Raw genomic sequence first — 21,333 nt, 5'->3', positions numbered from 1 at the left:
AACATTTGGATTCCTTTTGGCGGGTTTTCAAATCTTTTGGCGGGTATTTGGAATGTTTTGGTTTGCTTTCATTTGTTTTGATTATGTTTTGGCAAGTTATTGAAAGTTTTGATCACTTCTGACTGGTTTTCTAGTATTTTGGCATCTTTTCAGAATGTTTTGATCAGGTTTGGCAGGTTCTAAACTATTTTGTCAGGTTTTTGGAATGTGTTGGTTGGTTTTGATTTGTTTTTATGATGTTTTGGCCAGATTTCGGAATATTTTGGCTGGTTATTGGAATGTTTCGAATGGATTTGATTTGTTTTTATGATGTTTTGCCAAGTTTTTTGAATGTTTTGATCAGTTCAGGCTGGTTTTCTAAAGTTTTGGCATCTTTTCAGAATGTTTTGATGAGTTTTGCGGGTCTAAATCATTTTGGCGGGTTTTCGGAAGGTTTTGGTTGGTTTTGATTTGTTTTTATGATGTTTTGGCGGGTTTTTGGAATGTCTTGGTTGGGTTTTAGAATGTTTTGTATTCTCTTGAGTTGTTTTTATTGTGTTGGCAGGTTTTGGAATATTTGGATTCTTTTTGGCGGGTTTTAAAATCTTTTGGCGGGTATTTGGAATGTTTTGGCGGGTATTCGGAAGGTTTTGATTAGTTTTGATGGGTTTTGAAATATTTTGGCCCGTTTTTAGAAGGTTTCGATTTGTTTTGATTTGTTTTGATTCTGTTTAGCCCAGTTTTTGGTGTGTTTGGATTAGCTTTGGTGGGCTTGATCAGGTTTTGTCAGGTTTTTTCGAATGTATTGATCACTTCTGTCGGGTTTTCTATTTTGGCGGGTTTGAAAATATTTTTGGATTAGTTTTGGCGGGTTTGAAAATATTTTGGCTCTTTGCGCAGAGATGATGGTGCCCGTTGCGGTGCGCTCCGGGGCGCTCCTTGTGCGGAAAGATGCCTGGCAGCGGCACTTGGGACAGCTCCGCGTCTCCGTATTGTGCGTTTCTTGCCTTCTGCATCTCAGCAAAATGCTTTCCCACTAGGTCTAGCAAGGAGAAACTGTGCCAGCTGAGTAGATGTAGCCCAGCCCGCCCTTTGAAGTTGACAAGTTCTTGGCATCTCAGAGCCTCAAGGCACGAGCAAGGTTATCTATGGTAGGCTGGGGCAGAACTAGCAGCAAGCAGAGCAAAGTTGTCCAAGAATAGCTTCCATTGGAATGCTAATGGCAATTGAAGAGGCAAGCCAGTGGCAAGCCACTAGCTTCTAGCAGCTTGAAAGTTGCAGACACAGTGCAGGTGTTGTGCGGCTTCCTTCTTGGCCTCCTAGAAGGTGTCACGTTCTCCGTCTCTTGCTTGCCAATATGTTGCCGTGTTCCTCTTATTTTTTGGTTGGTTTTGAATTGTTTTTATGATGTTTTGGCGGGTTTTCGGAATGTTTTGGTGGTGTTTTAGAATGTTTTGTTTTCTCTTGTGTTGTTTTGATTGTCTTGGCAGGTTGTGGAACATTTGGATTCCTTTTGGCGGGTTTTCAAATCTTTTGGTGGGTATTTGGAATGTTTTGGTTTGCTTTCATTTGTTTTGATTATGTTTTGGCAAGTTATTGAAAGTTTTGATCACTTCTGACTGGTTTTCTAGTATTTTGGCATCTTTTCAGAATGTTTTGATCAGGTTTGGCAGGTTCTAAACGATTTTGTCAGGTTTTTGGAATGTTTTGGTTGGTTTTGATTTGTTTTTATGATGTTTTGGCCAGATTTCGGAATATTTTGGCTGGTTTTTGGAATGTTTCGGTTGGATTTGATTTGTTTTTATGATGTTTTGGCGGGTTTTCGGAATGTCTTGGTTGGGTTTTAGAATGTTTTGTATTCTCTTGAGTTGTTTTTATTGTGTTGGCAGGTTTTGGAATATTTGGATTCTTTTTGGCGGGTTTTAAAATCTTTTGGCGGGTATTTGGAATGTTTTGGCGGGTATTCGGAAGGTTTTGTTTAGTTTTGATGGGTTTTGAAATATTTTGGCCCGTTTTTAGAAGGTTTCGATTTGTTTTGATTTGTTTTGATTCTGTTTAGCCCAGTTTTTGGTGTGTTTGGATTAGCTTTGGTGGGCTTGATCAGGTTTTGTCAGGTTTTTTCGAATGTATTGATCACTTCTGTCGGGTTTTCTATTTTGGCGGGTTTGAAAATATTTTTGGATTAGTTTTGGCGGGTTTGAAAATATTTTGGCTCTTTGCGCAGAGATGACGGTGCCGGTTGCGGTGCGCTCCCGGGCGCTCCTTCTGCGGAAAGACGCCTGGCAGCGGCACTTGGGACAGCTCCGCGTCTCCGTATTCTGCGTTTCTTGCCTTCTGCATCTCAGCAAAATGCTTTCCCACTAGGTCTAGCAAGGAGAAACTATGGCAGCTGAGTAGATGTAGCCCGGCCCGCCCTTTGAAGTTGACAAGTTCTTGGCATCTCAGAGCCTCAAGGCAAGAGCAAGGTTATCTATGGTAGGCTGGGGCAGAACTAGCAGCAAGCAGAGCAAAGTTGTCCAAGAATAGCTTCCATTGGAATGCTAATGGCAATTGAAGAGGCAGGCCAGTGGCAAGCCACTAGCTTCTAGCAGCTTGAAAGTTGCAGACACAGTGCAGGTGTTGTGCGGCTTCCTTCTTGGCCTCCTAGAAGGTGTCACGTTCTCTGTCTCTTGCTTGCCAATATGTTGCCGTGTTCCTCTTATTTTTTGGTTGGTTTTGAATTGTTTTTATGATGTTTTGGCGGGTTTTCGGAATGTTTTGGTGGTGTTTCAGAATGTTTTGTTTTCTCTTGTGTTGTTTTGATTGTCTTGGCAGGTTGTGGAACATTTGGATTCCTTTTGGCGGGTTTTCAAATCTTTTGGCGGGTATTTGGAATGTTTTGGTTTGCTTTCATTTGTTTTGATTATGTTTTGGCAAGTTATTGAAAGTTTTGATCACTTCTGACTGGTTTTCTAGTATTTTGGCATCTTTTCAGAATGTTTTGATCAGGTTTGGCAGGTTCTAAACTATTTTGTCAGGTTTTTGGAATGTGTTGGTTGGTTTTGATTTGTTTTTATGATGTTTTGGCCAGATTTCGGAATATTTTGGCTGGTTATTGGAATGTTTCGAATGGATTTGATTTGTTTTTATGATGTTTTGCCAAGTTTTTTGAATGTTTTGATCAGTTCAGGCTGGTTTTCTAAAGTTTTGGCATCTTTTCAGAATGTTTTGATGAGTTTTGCGGGTCTAAATCATTTTGGCGGGTTTTCGGAAGGTTTTGGTTGGTTTTGATTTGTTTTTATGATGTTTTGGCGGGTTTTTGGAATGTCTTGGTTGGGTTTTAGAATGTTTTGTATTCTCTTGAGTTGTTTTTATTGTGTTGGCAGGTTTTGGAATATTTGGATTCTTTTTGGCGGGTTTTAAAATCTTTTGGCGGGTATTTGGAATGTTTTGGCGGGTATTCGGAAGGTTTTGATTAGTTTTGATGGGTTTTGAAATATTTTGGCCCGTTTTTAGAAGGTTTCGATTTGTTTTGATTTGTTTTGATTCTGTTTAGCCCAGTTTTTGGTGTGTTTGGATTAGCTTTGGTGGGCTTGATCAGGTTTTGTCAGGTTTTTTCGAATGTATTGATCACTTCTGTCGGGTTTTCTATTTTGGCGGGTTTGAAAATATTTTTGGATTAGTTTTGGCGGGTTTGAAAATATTTTGGCTCTTTGCGCAGAGATGATGGTGCCCGTTGCGGTGCGCTCCGGGGCGCTCCTTGTGCGGAAAGATGCCTGGCAGCGGCACTTGGGACAGCTCCGCGTCTCCGTATTCTGCGTTTCTTGCCTTCTGCATCTCAGCAAAATGCTTTCCCACTAGGTCTAGCAAGGAGAAACTGTGCCAGCTGAGTAGATGTAGCCCAGCCCGCCCTTTGAAGTTGACAAGTTCTTGGCATCTCAGAGCCTCAAGGCACGAGCAAGGTTATCTATGGTAGGCTGGGGCAGAACTAGCAGCAAGCAGAGCAAAGTTGTCCAAGAATAGCTTCCATTGGAATGCTAATGGCAATTGAAGAGGCAAGCCAGTGGCAAGCCACTAGCTTCTAGCAGCTTGAAAGTTGCAGACACAGTGCAGGTGTTGTGCGGCTTCCTTCTTGGCCTCCTAGAAGGTGTCACGTTCTCCGTCTCTTGCTTGCCAATATGTTGCCGTGTTCCTCTTATTTTTTGGTTGGTTTTGAATTGTTTTTATGATGTTTTGGCGGGTTTTCGGAATGTTTTGGTGGTGTTTTAGAATGTTTTGTTTTCTCTTGTGTTGTTTTGATTGTCTTGGCAGGTTGTGGAACATTTGGATTCCTTTTGGCGGGTTTTCAAATCTTTTGGTGGGTATTTGGAATGTTTTGGTTTGCTTTCATTTGTTTTGATTATGTTTTGGCAAGTTATTGAAAGTTTTGATCACTTCTGACTGGTTTTCTAGTATTTTGGCATCTTTTCAGAATGTTTTGATCAGGTTTGGCAGGTTCTAAACGATTTTGTCAGGTTTTTGGAATGTTTTGGTTGGTTTTGATTTGTTTTTATGATGTTTTGGCCAGATTTCGGAATATTTTGGCTGGTTTTTGGAATGTTTCGGTTGGATTTGATTTGTTTTTATGATGTTTTGGCGGGTTTTCGGAATGTCTTGGTTGGGTTTTAGAATGTTTTGTATTCTCTTGAGTTGTTTTTATTGTGTTGGCAGGTTTTGGAATATTTGGATTCTTTTTGGCGGGTTTTAAAATCTTTTGGCGGGTATTTGGAATGTTTTGGCGGGTATTCGGAAGGTTTTGTTTAGTTTTGATGGGTTTTGAAATATTTTGGCCCGTTTTTAGAAGGTTTCGATTTGTTTTGATTTGTTTTGATTCTGTTTAGCCCAGTTTTTGGTGTGTTTGGATTAGCTTTGGTGGGCTTGATCAGGTTTTGTCAGGTTTTTTCGAATGTATTGATCACTTCTGTCGGGTTTTCTATTTTGGCGGGTTTGAAAATATTTTTGGATTAGTTTTGGCGGGTTTGAAAATATTTTGGCTCTTTGCGCAGAGATGACGGTGCCGGTTGCGGTGCGCTCCCGGGCGCTCCTTCTGCGGAAAGACGCCTGGCAGCGGCACTTGGGACAGCTCCGCGTCTCCGTATTCTGCGTTTCTTGCCTTCTGCATCTCAGCAAAATGCTTTCCCACTAGGTCTAGCAAGGAGAAACTATGGCAGCTGAGTAGATGTAGCCCGGCCCGCCCTTTGAAGTTGACAAGTTCTTGGCATCTCAGAGCCTCAAGGCAAGAGCAAGGTTATCTATGGTAGGCTGGGGCAGAACTAGCAGCAAGCAGAGCAAAGTTGTCCAAGAATAGCTTCCATTGGAATGCTAATGGCAATTGAAGAGGCAGGCCAGTGGCAAGCCACTAGCTTCTAGCAGCTTGAAAGTTGCAGACACAGTGCAGGTGTTGTGCGGCTTCCTTCTTGGCCTCCTAGAAGGTGTCACGTTCTCTGTCTCTTGCTTGCCAATATGTTGCCGTGTTCCTCTTATTTTTTGGTTGGTTTTGAATTGTTTTTATGATGTTTTGGCGGGTTTTCGGAATGTTTTGGTGGTGTTTCAGAATGTTTTGTTTTCTCTTGTGTTGTTTTGATTGTCTTGGCAGGTTGTGGAACATTTGGATTCCTTTTGGCGGGTTTTCAAATCTTTTGGCGGGTATTTGGAATGTTTTGGTTTGCTTTCATTTGTTTTGATTATGTTTTGGCAAGTTATTGAAAGTTTTGATCACTTCTGACTGGTTTTCTAGTATTTTGGCATCTTTTCAGAATGTTTTGATCAGGTTTGGCAGGTTCTAAACTATTTTGTCAGGTTTTTGGAATGTGTTGGTTGGTTTTGATTTGTTTTTATGATGTTTTGGCCAGATTTCGGAATATTTTGGCTGGTTATTGGAATGTTTCGAATGGATTTGATTTGTTTTTATGATGTTTTGCCAAGTTTTTTGAATGTTTTGATCAGTTCAGGCTGGTTTTCTAAAGTTTTGGCATCTTTTCAGAATGTTTTGATGAGTTTTGCGGGTCTAAATCATTTTGGCGGGTTTTCGGAAGGTTTTGGTTGGTTTTGATTTGTTTTTATGATGTTTTGGCGGGTTTTTGGAATGTCTTGGTTGGGTTTTAGAATGTTTTGTATTCTCTTGAGTTGTTTTTATTGTGTTGGCAGGTTTTGGAATATTTGGATTCTTTTTGGCGGGTTTTAAAATCTTTTGGCGGGTATTTGGAATGTTTTGGCGGGTATTCGGAAGGTTTTGATTAGTTTTGATGGGTTTTGAAATATTTTGGCCCGTTTTTAGAAGGTTTCGATTTGTTTTGATTTGTTTTGATTCTGTTTAGCCCAGTTTTTGGTGTGTTTGGATTAGCTTTGGTGGGCTTGATCAGGTTTTGTCAGGTTTTTTCGAATGTATTGATCACTTCTGTCGGGTTTTCTATTTTGGCGGGTTTGAAAATATTTTTGGATTAGTTTTGGCGGGTTTGAAAATATTTTGGCTCTTTGCGCAGAGAGGACGGTGCCCGTTGCGGTGCGCTCCGGGGCGCTCCTTGTGCGGAAAGATGCCTGGCAGCGGCACTTGGGACAGCTCCGCGTCTCCGTATTCTGCGTTTCTTGCCTTCTGCATCTCAGCAAAATGCTTTCCCACTAGGTCTAGCAAGGAGAAACTGTGCCAGCTGAGTAGATGTAGCCCAGCCCGCCCTTTGAAGTTGACAAGTTCTTGGCATCTCAGAGCCTCAAGGCACGAGCAAGGTTATCTATGGTAGGCTGGGGCAGAACTAGCAGCAAGCAGAGCAAAGTTGTCCAAGAATAGCTTCCATTGGAATGCTAATGGCAATTGAAGAGGCAAGCCAGTGGCAAGCCACTAGCTTCTAGCAGCTTGAAAGTTGCAGACACAGTGCAGGTGTTGTGCGGCTTCCTTCTTGGCCTCCTAGAAGGTGTCACGTTCTCCGTCTCTTGCTTGCCAATATGTTGCCGTGTTCCTCTTATTTTTTGGTTGGTTTTGAATTGTTTTTATGATGTTTTGGCGGGTTTTTGGAATGTTTTGGTGGTGTTTCAGAATGTTTTGTTTTCTCTTGTGTTGTTTTGATTGTCTTGGCAGGTTGTGGAACATTTGGATTCCTTTTGGCGGGTTTTCAAATCTTTTGGCGGGTATTTGGAATGTTTTGGTTTGCTTTCATTTGTTTTGATTATGTTTTGGCAAGTTATTGAAAGTTTTGATCACTTCTGACTGGTTTTCTAGTATTTTGGCATCTTTTCAGAATGTTTTGATCAGGTTTGGCAGGTTCTAAACTATTTTGTCAGGTTTTTGGAATGTTTTGGTTGGTTTTGATTTGTTTTTATGATGTTTTGGCCAGATTTCGGAATATTTTGGCTGGTTTTTGGAATGTTTCGGTTGGATTTGATTTGTTTTTATGATGTTTTGGCGGGTTTTCGGAATGTCTTGGTTGGGTTTTAGAATGTTTTGTATTCTCTTGAGTTGTTTTTATTGTGTTGGCAGGTTTTGGAATATTTGGATTCTTTTTGGCGGGTTTTAAAATCTTTTGGCGGGTATTTGGAATGTTTTGGCGGGTATTCGGAAGGTTTTGTTTAGTTTTGATGGGTTTTGAAATATTTTGGCGGGTTTTTAGAAGGTTTCGATTTGTTTTGATTTGTTTTGATTCTGTTTAGCCCAGTTTTTGGTGTGTTTGGATTAGCTTTGGTGGGCTTGATCAGGTTTTGTCAGGTTTTTTCGAATGTATTGATCACTTCTGTCGGGTTTTCTATTTTGGCGGGTTTGAAAATATTTTTGGATTAGTTTTGGCGGGTTTGAAAATATTTTGGCTCTTTGCGCAGAGATGACGGTGCCGGTTGCGGTGCGCTCCCGGGCGCTCCTTCTGCGGAAAGACGCCTGGCAGCGGCACTTGGGACAGCTCCGCGTCTCCGTATTCTGCGTTTCTTGCCTTCTGCATCTCAGCAAAATGCTTTCCCACTAGGTCTAGCAAGGAGAAACTGTGGCAGCTGAGTAGATGTAGCCCGGCCCGCCCTTTGAAGTTGCCAAGTTCTTGGCATCTCAGAGCCTCAAGGCAAGAGCAAGGTTATCTATGGTAGGCTGGGGCAGAACTAGCAGCAAGCAGAGCAAAGTTGTCCAAGAATAGCTTCCATTGGAATGCTAATGGCAATTGAAGAGGCAGGCCAGTGGCAAGCCACTAGCTTCTAGCAGCTTGAAAGTTGCAGACACAGTGCAGGTGTTGTGCGGCTTCCTTCTTGGCCTCCTAGAAGGTGTCACGTTCTCCGTCTCTTGCTTGCCAATATGTTGCCGTGTTCCTCTTATTTTTTGGTTGGTTTTGATTTGTTTTTATGATGTTTTGGCGGGTTTTCGGAATGTTTTGGTGGTGTTTCAGAATGTTTTGTTTTCTCTTGTGTTGTTTTGATTGTCTTGGCAGGTTGTGGAACGTTTGGATTCCTTTTGGCGGGTTTTCAAATCTTTTGGCGGGTATTTGGAATGTTTTGGTTTGCTTTCATTTGTTTTGATTATGTTTTGGCAAGTTATTGAAAGTTTTGATCACTTCTGACTGGTTTTCTAGTATTTTGGCATCTTTTCAGAATGTTTTGATCAGGTTTGGCAGGTTCTAAACTATTTTGTCAGGTTTTTGGAATGTTTTGGTTGGTTTTGATTTGTTTTTATGATGTTTTGGCCAGATTTCGGAATATTTTGGCTGGTTTTTGGAATGTTTCGAATGGATTTGATTTGTTTTTATGATGTTTTGCCAAGTTTTTTGAATGTTTTGATCAGTTCAGGCTGGTTTTCTAAAGTTTTGGCATCTTTTCAGAATGTTTTGATGAGTTTTGCGGGTCTAAATCATTTTGGCGGGTTTTCGGAATATTTTGGTTGGTTTTGATTTGTTTTTATGATGTTTTGGCGGGTTTTTGGAATGTCTTGGTTGGGTTTTAGAATGTTTTGTATTCTCTTGAGTTGTTTTTATTGTGTTGGCAGGTTTTGGAATATTTGGATTCTTTTTGGCGGGTTTTAAAATCTTTTGGCGGGTATTTGGAATGTTTTGGCGGGTATTCGGAAGGTTTTGATTAGTTTGGATGGGTTTTGAAATATTTTGGCCCGTTTTTAGAAGGTTTCAATTTGTTTTGATTTGTTTTGATTCTGTTTAGCCCAGTTTTTGGTGTGTTTGGATTAGCTTTGGTGGGCTTGATCAGGTTTTGTCAGGTTTTTTCGAATGTATTGATCACTTCTGTCGGGTTTTCTATTTTGGCGGGTTTGAAAATATTTTTGGATTAGTTTTGGCGGGTTTGAAAATATTTTGGCTCTTTGCGCAGAGATGATGGTGCCCGTTGCGGTGCGCTCCGGGGCGCTCCTTGTGCGGAAAGATGCCTGGCAGCGGCACTTGGGACAGCTCCGCGTCTCCGTATTGTGCGTTTCTTGCCTTCTGCATCTCAGCAAAATGCTTTCCCACTAGGTCTAGCAAGGAGAAACTGTGCCAGCTGAGTAGATGTAGCCCAGCCCGCCCTTTGAAGTTGACAAGTTCTTGGCATCTCAGAGCCTCAAGGCACGAGCAAGGTTATCTATGGTAGGCTGGGGCAGAACTAGCAGCAAGCAGAGCAAAGTTGTCCAAGAATAGCTTCCATTGGAATGCTAATGGCAATTGAAGAGGCAAGCCAGTGGCAAGCCACTAGCTTCTAGCAGCTTGAAAGTTGCAGACACAGTGCAGGTGTTGTGCGGCTTCCTTCTTGGCCTCCTAGAAGGTGTCACGTTCTCCGTCTCTTGCTTGCCAATATGTTGCCGTGTTCCTCTTATTTTTTGGTTGGTTTTGAATTGTTTTTATGATGTTTTGGCGGGTTTTTGGAATGTTTTGGTGGTGTTTCAGAATGTTTTGTTTTCTCTTGTGTTGTTTTGATTGTCTTGGCAGGTTGTGGAACATTTGGATTCCTTTTGGCGGGTTTTCAAATCTTTTGGCGGGTATTTGGAATGTTTTGGTTTGCTTTCATTTGTTTTGATTATGTTTTGGCAAGTTATTGAAAGTTTTGATCACTTCTGACTGGTTTTCTAGTATTTTGGCATCTTTTCAGAATGTTTTGATCAGGTTTGGCAGGTTCTAAACTATTTTGTCAGGTTTTTGGAATGTTTTGGTTGGTTTTGATTTGTTTTTATGATGTTTTGGCCAGATTTCGGAATATTTTGGCTGGTTTTTGGAATGTTTCGGTTGGATTTGATTTGTTTTTATGATGTTTTGGCGGGTTTTCGGAATGTCTTGGTTGGGTTTTAGAATGTTTTGTATTCTCTTGAGTTGTTTTTATTGTGTTGGCAGGTTTTGGAATATTTGGATTCTTTTTGGCGGGTTTTAAAATCTTTTGGCGGGTATTTGGAATGTTTTGGCGGGTATTCGGAAGGTTTTGTTTAGTTTTGATGGGTTTTGAAATATTTTGGCCCGTTTTTAGAAGGTTTCGATTTGTTTTGATTTGTTTTGATTCTGTTTAGCCCAGTTTTTGGTGTGTTTGGATTAGCTTTGGTGGGCTTGATCAGGTTTTGTCAGGTTTTTTCGAATGTATTGATCACTTCTGTCGGGTTTTCTATTTTGGCGGGTTTGAAAATATTTTTGGATTAGTTTTGGCGGGTTTGAAAATATTTTGGCTCTTTGCGCAGAGATGACGGTGCCGGTTGCGGTGCGCTCCGGGGCGCTCCTTCTGCGGAAAGACGCCTGGCAGCGGCACTTGGGACAGCTCCGCGTCTCCGTATTCTGCGTTTCTTGCCTTCTGCATCTCAGCAAAATGCTTTCCCACTAGGTCTAGCAAGGAGAAACTGTGGCAGCTGAGTAGATGTAGCCCGGCCCGCCCTTTGGAGTTGACAAGTTCTTGGCATCTCAGAGCCTCAAGGCAAGAGCAAGGTTATCTATGGTAGGCTGGGGCAGAACTGGCAGCAAGCAGAGCAAAGTTGTCCAAGAATAGCTTCCATTGGAATGCTAATGGCAATTGAAGAGGCAGGCCAGTGGCAAGCCACTAGCTTCTAGCAGTTTGAAAGTTGCAGACACAGTGCAGGTGTTGTGCGGCTTCCTTCTTGGCCTCCTAGAAGGTGCCGCGTTCTCCGTCTCTTGCTTGCCAATATGTTGCCGTGTTCCTCTTATTTTTTGGTTGGTTTTGATTTGTTTTTATGATGTTTTGGCGGGTTTTCGGAATGTTTTGGTGGTGTTTTAGAATGTTTTGTTTTCTCTTGTGTTGTTTATATTGTCTTGGCAGGTTTTGGAATGTTTGGATTCCTTTTGGCGGGTTTTCAAATCTTTTGGCGGGTATTTGGAATGTTTTGGTTTGCTTTCATTTGTTTTGATTATGTTTTGGCAAGTTATTGAAAGTTTTGATCACTTCTGACTGGTTTTCTAGTATTTTGGCATCCTTTCCGAATGTTTTGATGAGTTTTGCGGGTCTAAATCATTTTGGCGGGTTTTCGGAAGGTTTTGGTTGGTTTTGATTTGTTTTTATGATGTTTTGGCGGGTTTTTGGAATGTCTTGGTTGGGTTTTAGAATGTTTTGTATTCTCTTGAGTTGTTTTTATTGTGTTGGCAGGTTTTGGAATATTTGGATTCTTTTTGGCGGGTTTTAAAATCTTTTGGCGGGTATTTGGAATGTTTTGGCGGGTATTCGGAAGGTTTTGATTAGTTTTGATGGGTTTTGAAATATTTTGGCCCGTTTTTAGAAGGTTTCGATTTGTTTTGATTTGTTTTGATTCTGTTTAGCCCAGTTTTTGGTGTGTTTGGATTAGCTTTGGTGGGCTTGATCAGGTTTTGTCAGGTTTTTTCGAATGTATTGATCACTTCTGTCGGGTTTTCTATTTTGGCGGGTTTGAAAATATTTTTGGATTAGTTTTGGCGGGTTTGAAAATATTTTGGCTCTTTGCGCAGAGAGGACGGTGCCCGTTGCGGTGCGCTCCGGGGCGCTCCTTGTGCGGAAAGATGCCTGGCAGCGGCACTTGGGACAGCTCCGCGTCTCCGTATTGTGCGTTTCTTGCCTTCTGCATCTCAGCAAAATGCTTTCCCACTAGGTCTAGCAAGGAGAAACTGTGGCAGCTGAGTAGATGTAGCCCAGCCCGCCCTTTGAAGTTGACAAGTTCTTGGCATCTCAGAGCCTCAAGGCACGAGCAAGGTTATCTATGGTAGGCTGGGGCAGAACTAGCAGCAAGCAGAGCAAAGTTGTCCAAGAATAGCTTCCATTGGAATGCTAATGGCAATTGAAGAGGCAAGCCAGTGGCAAGCCACTAGCTTCTAGCAGCTTGAAAGTTGCAGACACAGTGCAGGTGTTGTGCGGCTTCCTTCTTGGCCTCCTAGAAGGTGTCACGTTCTCCGTCTCTTGCTTGCCAATATGTTGCCGTGTTCCTCTTATTTTTTGGTTGGTTTTGAATTGTTTTTATGATGTTTTGGCGGGTTTTTGGAATGTTTTGGTGGTGTTTCAGAATGTTTTGTTTTCTCTTGTGTTGTTTTGATTGTCTTGGCAGGTTGTGGAACATTTGGATTCCTTTTGGCGGGTTTTCAAATCTTTTGGCGGGTATTTGGAATGTTTTGGTTTGCTTTCATTTGTTTTGATTATGTTTTGGCAAGTTATTGAAAGTTTTGATCACTTCTGACTGGTTTTCTAGTATTTTGGCATCTTTTCAGAATGTTTTGATCAGGTTTGGCAGGTTCTAAACTATTTTGTCAGGTTTTTGGAATGTTTTGGTTGGTTTTGATTTGTTTTTATGATGTTTTGGCCAGATTTCGGAATATTTTGGCTGGTTTTTGGAATGTTTCAGTTGGATTTGATTTGTTTTTATGATGTTTTGGCGGGTTTTCGGAATGTCTTGGTTGGGTTTTAGAATGTTTTGTATTCTCTTGAGTTGTTTTTATTGTGTTGGCAGGTTTTGGAATATTTGGATTCTTTTTGGCGGGTTTTAAAATCTTTTGGCGGGTATTTGGAATGTTTTGGCGGGTATTCGGAAGGTTTTGATTAGTTTTGATGGGTTTTGAAATATTTTGGCCCGTTTTTAGAAGGTTTCGATTTGTTTTGATTTGTTTTGATTCTGTTTAGCCCAGTTTTTGGTGTGTTTGGATTAGCTTTGGTGGGCTTGATCAGGTTTTGTCAGGTTTTTTCGAATGTATTGATCACTTCTGTCGGGTTTTCTATTTTGGCGGGTTTGAAAATATTTTTGGATTAGTTTTGGCGGGTTTGAAAATATTTTGGCTCTTTGCGCAGAGATGACGGTGCCCGTTGCGGTGCGCTCCGGGGCGCTCCTTGTGCGGAAAGATGCCTGGCAGCGGCACTTGGGACAGCTCCGCGTCTCCGTATTCTGCGTTTCTTGCCTTCTGCATCTCAGCAAAATGCTTTCCCACTAGGTCTAGCAAGGAGAAACTGTGGCAGCTGAGTAGATGTAGCCCAGCCCGCCCTTTGAAGTTGACAAGTTCTTGGCATCTCAGAGCCTCAAGGCACGAGCAAGGTTATCTATGGTAGGCTGGGGCAGAACTAGCAGCAAGCAGAGCAAAGTTGTCCAAGAATAGCTTCCATTGGAATGCTAATGGCAATTGAAGAGGCAAGCCAGTGGCAAGCCACTAGCTTCTAGCAGCTTGAAAGTTGCAGACACAGTGCAGGTGTTGTGCGGCTTCCTTCTTGGCCTCCTAGAAGGTGTCACGTTCTCCGTCTCTTGCTTGCCAATATGTTGCCGTGTTCCTCTTATTTTTTGGTTGGTTTTGAATTGTTTTTATGATGTTTTGGCGGGTTTTTGGAATGTTTTGGTGGTGTTTCAGAATGTTTTGTTTTCTCTTGTGTTGTTTTGATTGTCTTGGCAGGTTGTGGAACATTTGGATTCCTTTTGGCGGGTTTTCAAATCTTTTGGCGGGTATTTGGAATGTTTTGGTTTGCTTTCATTTGTTTTGATTATGTTTTGGCAAGTTATTGAAAGTTTTGATCACTTCTGACTGGTTTTCTAGTATTTTGGCATCTTTTCAGAATGTTTTGATCAGGTTTGGCAGGTTCTAAACTATTTTGTCAGGTTTTTGGAATGTTTTGGTTGGTTTTGATTTGTTTTTATGATGTTTTGGCCAGATTTCGGAATATTTTGGCTGGTTTTTGGAATGTTTCGGTTGGATTTGATTTGTTTTTATGATGTTTTGGCGGGTTTTCGGAATGTCTTGGTTGGGTTTTAGAATGTTTTGTATTCTCTTGAGTTGTTTTTATTGTGTTGGCAGGTTTTGGAATATTTGGATTCTTTTTGGCGGGTTTTAAAATCTTTTGGCGGGTATTTGGAATGTTTTGGCGGGTATTCGGAAGGTTTTGTTTAGTTTTGATGGGTTTTGAAATATTTTGGCCCGTTTTTAGAAGGTTTCGATTTGTTTTGATTTGTTTTGATTCTGTTTAGCCCAGTTTTTGGTGTGTTTGGATTAGCTTTGGTGGGCTTGATCAGGTTTTGTCAGGTTTTTTCGAATGTATTGATCACTTCTGTCGGGTTTTCTATTTTGGCGGGTTTGAAAATATTTTTGGATTAGTTTTGGCGGGTTTGAAAATATTTTGGCTCTTTGCGCAGAGATGACGGTGCCGGTTGCGGTGCGCTCCGGGGCGCTCCTTCTGCGGAAAGACGCCTGGCAGCGGCACTTGGGACAGCTCCGCGTCTCCGTATTCTGCGTTTCTTGCCTTCTGCATCTCAGCAAAATGCTTTCCCACTAGGTCTAGCAAGGAGAAACTGTGGCAGCTGAGTAGATGTAGCCCGGCCCGCCCTTTGGAGTTGACAAGTTCTTGGCATCTCAGAGCCTCAAGGCAAGAGCAAGGTTATCTATGGTAGGCTGGGGCAGAACTAGCAGCAAGCAGAGCAAAGTTGTCCAAGAATAGCTTCCATTGGAATGCTAATGGCAATTGAAGAGGCAGGCCAGTGGCAAGCCACTAGCTTCTAGCAGTTTGAAAGTTGCAGACACAGTGCAGGTGTTGTGCGGCTTCCTTCTTGGCCTCCTAGAAGGTGCCGCGCTCTCCGTCTCTTGCTTGCCAATATGTTGCCGTGTTCCTCTTATTTTTTGGTTGGTTTTGATTTGTTTTTATGATGTTTTGGCGGGTTTTCGGAATGTTTTGGTGGTGTTTTAGAATGTTTTGTTTTCTCTTGTGTTGTTTATATTGTCTTGGCAGGTTTTGGAATGTTTGGATTCCTTTTGGCGGGTTTTCAAATCTTTTGGCGGGTATTTGGAATGTTTTGGTTTGCTTTCATTTGTTTTGATTATGTTTTGGCAAGTTATTGAAAGTTTTGATCACTTCTGACTGGTTTTCTAGTATTTTGGCATCTTTTCAGAATGTTTTGATCAGGTTTGGCAGGTTCTAAACTATTTTGTCAGGTTTTTGGAATGTTTTGGTTGGTTTTGATTTGTTTTTATGATGTTTTGGCCAGATTTCGGAATATTTTGGCTGGTTTTTGGAATGTTTCAGTTGGATTTGATTTGTTTTTATGATGTTTTGGCGGGTTTTCGGAATGTCTTGGTTGGGTTTTAGAATGTTTTGTATTCTCTTGAGTTGTTTTTATTGTGTTGGCAGGTTTTGGAATATTTGGATTCTTTTTGGCGGGTTTTAAAATCTTTTGGCGGGTATTTGGAATGTTTTGGCGGGTATTTGGAAGGTTTTGATTAGTTTTGATGGGTTTTGAAATATTTTGGCCCGTTTTTAGAAGGTTTCAATTTGTTTTGATTTGTTTTGATTCTGTTTAGCCCAGTTTTTGGTGTGTTTGGATTAGCTTTGGTGGGCTTGATCAGGTTTTGTCAGGTTTTTTCGAATGTATTGATCACTTCTGTCGGGTTTTCTATTTTGGCGGGTTTGAAAATATTTTTGGATTAGTTTTGGCGGGTTTGAAAATATTTTGGCTCTTTGCGCAGAGATGACGGTGCCCGTTGCGGTGCGCTCCGGGGCGCTCCTTGTGCGGAAAGATGCCTGGCAGCGGCACTTGGGACAGCTCCGCGTCTCCGTATTCTGCGTTTCTTGCCTTCTGCATCTCAGCAAAATGCTTTCCCACTAGGTCTAGCAAGGAGAAACTGTGGCAGCTGAGTAGATGTAGCCCAGCCCGCCCTTTGAAGTTGACAAGTTCTTGGCATCTCAGAGCCTCAAGGCACGAGCAAGGTTATCTATGGTAGGCTGGGGCAGAACTAGCAGCAAGCAGAGCAAAGTTGTCCAAGAATAGCTTCCATTGGAATGCTAATGGCAATTGAAGAGGCAAGCCAGTGGCAAGCCACTAGCTTCTAGCAGCTTGAAAGTTGCAGACACAGTGCAGGTGTTGTGCGGCTTCCTTCTTGGCCTCCTAGAAGGTGTCACGTTCTCCGTCTCTTGCTTGCCAATATGTTGCCGTGTTCCTCTTATTTTTTGGTTGGTTTTGAATTGTTTTTATGATGTTTTGGCGGGTTTTTGGAATGTTTTGGTGGTGTTTCAGAATGTTTTGTTTTCTCTTGTGTTGTTTTGATTGTCTTGGCAGGTTGTGGAACATTTGGATTCCTTTTGGCGGGTTTTCAAATCTTTTGGCGGGTATTTGGAATGTTTTGGTTTGCTTTCATTTGTTTTGATTATGTTTTGGCAAGTTATTGAAAGTTTTGATCACTTCTGACTGGTTTTCTAGTATTTTGGCATCTTTTCAGAATGTTTTGATCAGGTTTGGCAGGTTCTAAACTATTTTGTCAGGTTTTTGGAATGTTTTGGTTGGTTTTGATTTGTTTTTATGATGTTTTGGCCAGATTTCGGAATATTTTGGCTGGTTTTTGGAATGTTTCGGTTGGATTTGATTTGTTTTTATGATGTTTTGGCGGGTTTTCGGAATGTCTTGGTTGGGTTTTAGAATGTTTTGTATTCTCTTGAGTTGTTTTTATTGTGTTGGCAGGTTTTGGAATATTTGGATTCTTTTTGGCGGGTTTTAAAATCTTTTGGCGGGTATTTGGAATGTTTTGGCGGGTATTCGGAAGGTTTTGTTTAGTTTTGATGGGTTTTGAAATATTTTGGCCCGTTTTTAGAAGGTTTCGATTTGTTTTGATTTGTTTTGATTCTGTTTAGCCCAGTTTTTGGTGTGTTTGGATTAGCTTTGGTGGGCTTGATCAGGTTTTGTCAGGTTTTTTCGAATGTATTGATCACTTCTGTCGGGTTTTCTATTTTGGCGGGTTTGAAAATATTTTTGGATTAGTTTTGGCGGGTTTGAAAATATTTTGGCTCTTTGCGCAGAGATGACGGTGCCGGTTGCGGTGCGCTCCCGGGCGCTCCTTCTGCGGAAAGACGCCTGGCAGCGGCACTTGGGACAGCTCCGCGTCTCCGTATTCTGCGTTTCTTGCCTTCTGCATCTCAGCAAAATGCTTTCCCACTAGGTCTAGCAAGGAGAAACTGTGGCAGCTGAGTAGATGTAGCCCGGCCCGCCCTTTGGAGTTGACAAGTTCTTGGCATCTCAGAGCCTCAAGGCAAGAGCAAGGTTATCTATGGTAGGCTGGGGCAGAACTGGCAGCAAGCAGAGCAAAGTTGTCCAAGAATAGCTTCCATTGGAATGCTAATGGCAATTGAAGAGGCAGGCCAGTGGCAAGCCACTAGCTTCTAGCAGTTTGAAAGTTGCAGACACAGTGCAGGTGTTGTGCGGCTTCCTTCTTGGCCTCCTAGAAGGTGCCGCGTTCTCCGTCTCTTGCTTGCCAATATGTTGCCGTGTTCCTCTTATTTTTTGGTTGGTTTTGATTTGTTTTTATGATGTTTTGGCGGGTTTTCGGAATGTTTTGGTGGTGTTTTAGAATGTTTTGTTTTCTCTTGTGTTGTTTATATTGTCTTGGCAGGTTTTGGAATGTTTGGATTCCTTTTGGCGGGTTTTCAAATCTTTTGGCGGGTATTTGGAATGTTTTGGTTTGCTTTCATTTGTTTTGATTATGTTTTGGCAAGTTATTGAAAGTTTTGATCACTTCTGACTGGTTTTCTAGTATTTTGGCATCTTTTCAGAATGTTTTGATCAGGTTTGGCAGGTTCTAAACTATTTTGTCAGGTTTTTGGAATGTTTTGGTTGGTTTTGATTTGTTTTTATGATGTTTTGGCCAGATTTCGGAATATTTTGGCTGGTTTTTGGAATGTTTCGGTTGGATTTGATTTGTTTTTATGATGTTTTGGCGGGTTTTCGGAATGTCTTGGTTGGGTTTTAGAATGTTTTGTATTCTCTTGAGTTGTTTTTATTGTGTTGGCAGGTTTTGGAATATTTGGATTCTTTTTGGCGGGTTTTAAAATCTTTTGGCGGGTATTTGGAATGTTTTGGCGGGTATTCGGAAGGTTTTGATTAGTTTTGATGGGTTTTGAAATATTTTGGCCCGTTTTTAGAAGGTTTCGATTTGTTTTGATTTGTTTTGATTCTGTTTAGCCCAGTTTTTGGTGTGTTTGGATTAGCTTTGGTGGGCTTGATCAGGTTTTGTCAGGTTTTTTCGAATGTATTGATCACTTCTGTCGGGTTTTCTATTTTGGCGGGTTTGAAAATATTTTTGGATTAGTTTTGGCGGGTTTGAAAATATTTTGGCTCTTTGCGCAGAGATGACGGTGCCCGTTGCGGTGCGCTCCGGGGCGCTCCTTGTGCGGAAAGATGCCTGGCAGCGGCACTTGGGACAGCTCCGCGTCTCCGTATTGTGCGTTTCTTGCCTTCTGCATCTCAGCAAAATGCTTTCCCACTAGGTCTAGCAAGGAGAAACTGTGGCAGCTGAGTAGATGTAGCCCAGCCCGCCCTTTGAAGTTGACAAGTTCTTGGCATCTCAGAGCCTCAAGGCACGAGCAAGGTTATCTATGGTAGGCTGGGGCAGAACTAGCAGCAAGCAGAGCAAAGTTGTCCAAGAATAGCTTCCATTGGAATGCTAATGGCAATTGAAGAGGCAAGCCAGTGGCAAGCCACTAGCTTCTAGCAGCTTGAAAGTTGCAGACACAGTGCAGGTGTTGTGCGGCTTCCTTCTTGGCCTCCTAGAAGGTGCCGCGTTCTCCGTCTCTTGCTTGCCAATATGTTGCCGTGTTCCTCTTATTTTTTGGTTGGTTTTGATTTGTTTTTATGATGTTTTGGCGGGTTTTCGGAATGTTTTGGTGGTGTTTTAGAATGTTTTGTTTTCTCTTGTGTTGTTTATATTGTCTTGGCAGGTTTTGGAATGTTTGGATTCCTTTTGGCGGGTTTTCAAATCTTTTGGCGGGTATTTGGAATGTTTTGGTTTGCTTTCATTTGTTTTGATTATGTTTTGGCAAGTTATTGAAAGTTTTGATCACTTCTGACTGGTTTTCTAGTATTTTGGCATCTTTTCAGAATGTTTTGATCAGGTTTGGCAGGTTCTAAACTATTTTGTCAGGTTTTTGGAATGTTTTGGTTGGTTTTGATTTGTTTTTATGATGTTTTGGCCAGATTTCGGAATATTTTGGCTGGTTTTTGGAATGTTTCGGTTGGATTTGATTTGTTTTTATGATGTTTTGGCGGGTTTTCGGAATGTCTTGGTTGGGTTTTAGAATGTTTTGTATTCTCTTGAGTTGTTTTTATTGTGTTGGCAGGTTTTGGAATATTTGGATTCTTTTTGGCGGGTTTTAAAATCTTTTGGCGGGTATTTGGAATGTTTTGGCGGGTATTCGGAAGGTTTTGATTAGTTTTGATGGGTTTTGAAATATTTTGGCCCGTTTTTAGAAGGTTTCGATTTGTTTTGATTTGTTTTGATTCTGTTTAGCCCAGTTTTTGGTGTGTTTGGATTAGCTTTGGTGGGCTTGATCAGGTTTTGTCAGGTTTTTTCGAATGTATTGATCACTTCTGTCGGGTTTTCTATTTTGGCGGGTTTGAAAATATTTTTGGATTAGTTTTGGCGGGTTTGAAAATATTTTGGCTCTTTGCGCAGAGATGACGGTGCCCGTTGCGGTGCGCTCCGGGGCGCTCCTTGTGCGGAAAGATGCCTGGCAGCGGCACTTGGGACAGCTCCGCGTCTCCGTATTGTGCGTTTCTTGCCTTCTGCATCTCAGCAAAATGCTTTCCCACTAGGTCTAGCAAGGAGAAACTGTGGCAGCTGAGTAGATGTAGCCCAGCCCGCCCTTTGAAGTTGACAAGTTCTTGGCATCTCAGAGCCTCAAGGCACGAGCAAGGTTATCTATGGTAGGCTGGGGCAGAACTAGCAGCAAGCAGAGCAAAGTTGTCCAAGAATAGCTTCCATTGGAATGCTAATGGCAATTGAAGAGGCAAGCCAGTGGCAAGCCACTAGCTTCTAGCAGCTTGAAAGTTGCAGACACAGTGCAGGTGTTGTGCGGCTTCCTTCTTGGCCTCCTAGAAGGTGTCACGTTCTCCGTCTCTTGCTTGCCAATATGTTGCCGTGTTCCTCTTATTTTTTGGTTGGTTTTGAATTGTTTTTATGATGTTTTGGCAGGTTTTTGGAATGTTTTGGTGGTGTTTCAGAATGTTTTGTTTTCTCTTGTGTTGTTTTGATTGTCTTGGCAGGTTGTGGAACATTTGGATTCCTTTTGGCGGGTTTTCAAATCTTTTGGCGGGTATTTGGAATGTTTTGGTTTGCTTTCATTTGTTTTGATTATGTTTTGGCAAGTTATTGAAAGTTTTGATCACTTCTGACTGGTTTTCTAGTATTTTGGCATCTTTTCAGAATGTTTTGATCAGGTTTGGCAGGTTCTAAACTATTTTGTCAGGTTTTTGGAATGTTTTGGTTGGTTTTGATTTGTTTTTATGATGTTTTGGCCAGATTTCGGAATATTTTGGCTGGTTTTTGGAATGTTTCGGTTGGATTTGATTTGTTTTTATGATGTTTTGGCGGGTTTTCGGAATGTCTTGGTTGGGTTTTAGAATGTTTTGTATTCTCTTGAGTTGTTTTTATTGTGTTGGCAGGTTTTGGAATATTTGGATTCTTTTTGGCGGGTTTTAAAATCTTTTGGCGGGTATTTGGAATGTTTTGGCGGGTATTCGGAAGGTTTTGTTTAGTTTTGATGGGTTTTGAAATATTTTGGCCCGTTTTTAGAAGGTTTCGATTTGTTTTGATTTGTTTTGATTCTGTTTAGCCCAGTTTTTGGTGTGTTTGGATTAGCTTTGGTGGGCTTGATCAGGTTTTGTCAGGTTTTTTCGAATGTATTGATCACTTCTGTCGGGTTTTCTATTTTGGCGGGTTTGAAAATATTTTTGGATTAGTTTTGGCGGGTTTGAAAATATTTTGGCTCTTTGCGCAGAGATGACGGTGCCGGTTGCGGTGCGCTCCGGGGCGCTCCTTCTGCGGAAAGACGCCTGGCAGCGGCACTTGGGACAGCTCCGCGTCTCCGTATTCTGCGTTTCTTGCCTTCTGCATCTCAGCAAAATGCTTTCCCACTAGGTCTAGCAAGGAGAAACTGTGGCAGCTGAGTAGATGTAGCCCGGCCCGCCCTTTGGAGTTGACAAGTTCTTGG

This window comes from Passer domesticus, chromosome 8 (assembly GCF_036417665.1).
Source record: "Passer domesticus isolate bPasDom1 chromosome 8, bPasDom1.hap1, whole genome shotgun sequence".
In the NCBI taxonomy this organism is placed as follows: domain Eukaryota; kingdom Metazoa; phylum Chordata; class Aves; order Passeriformes; family Passeridae; genus Passer; species Passer domesticus.
Note: the sequence above shows the minus strand (reverse complement) of the source record.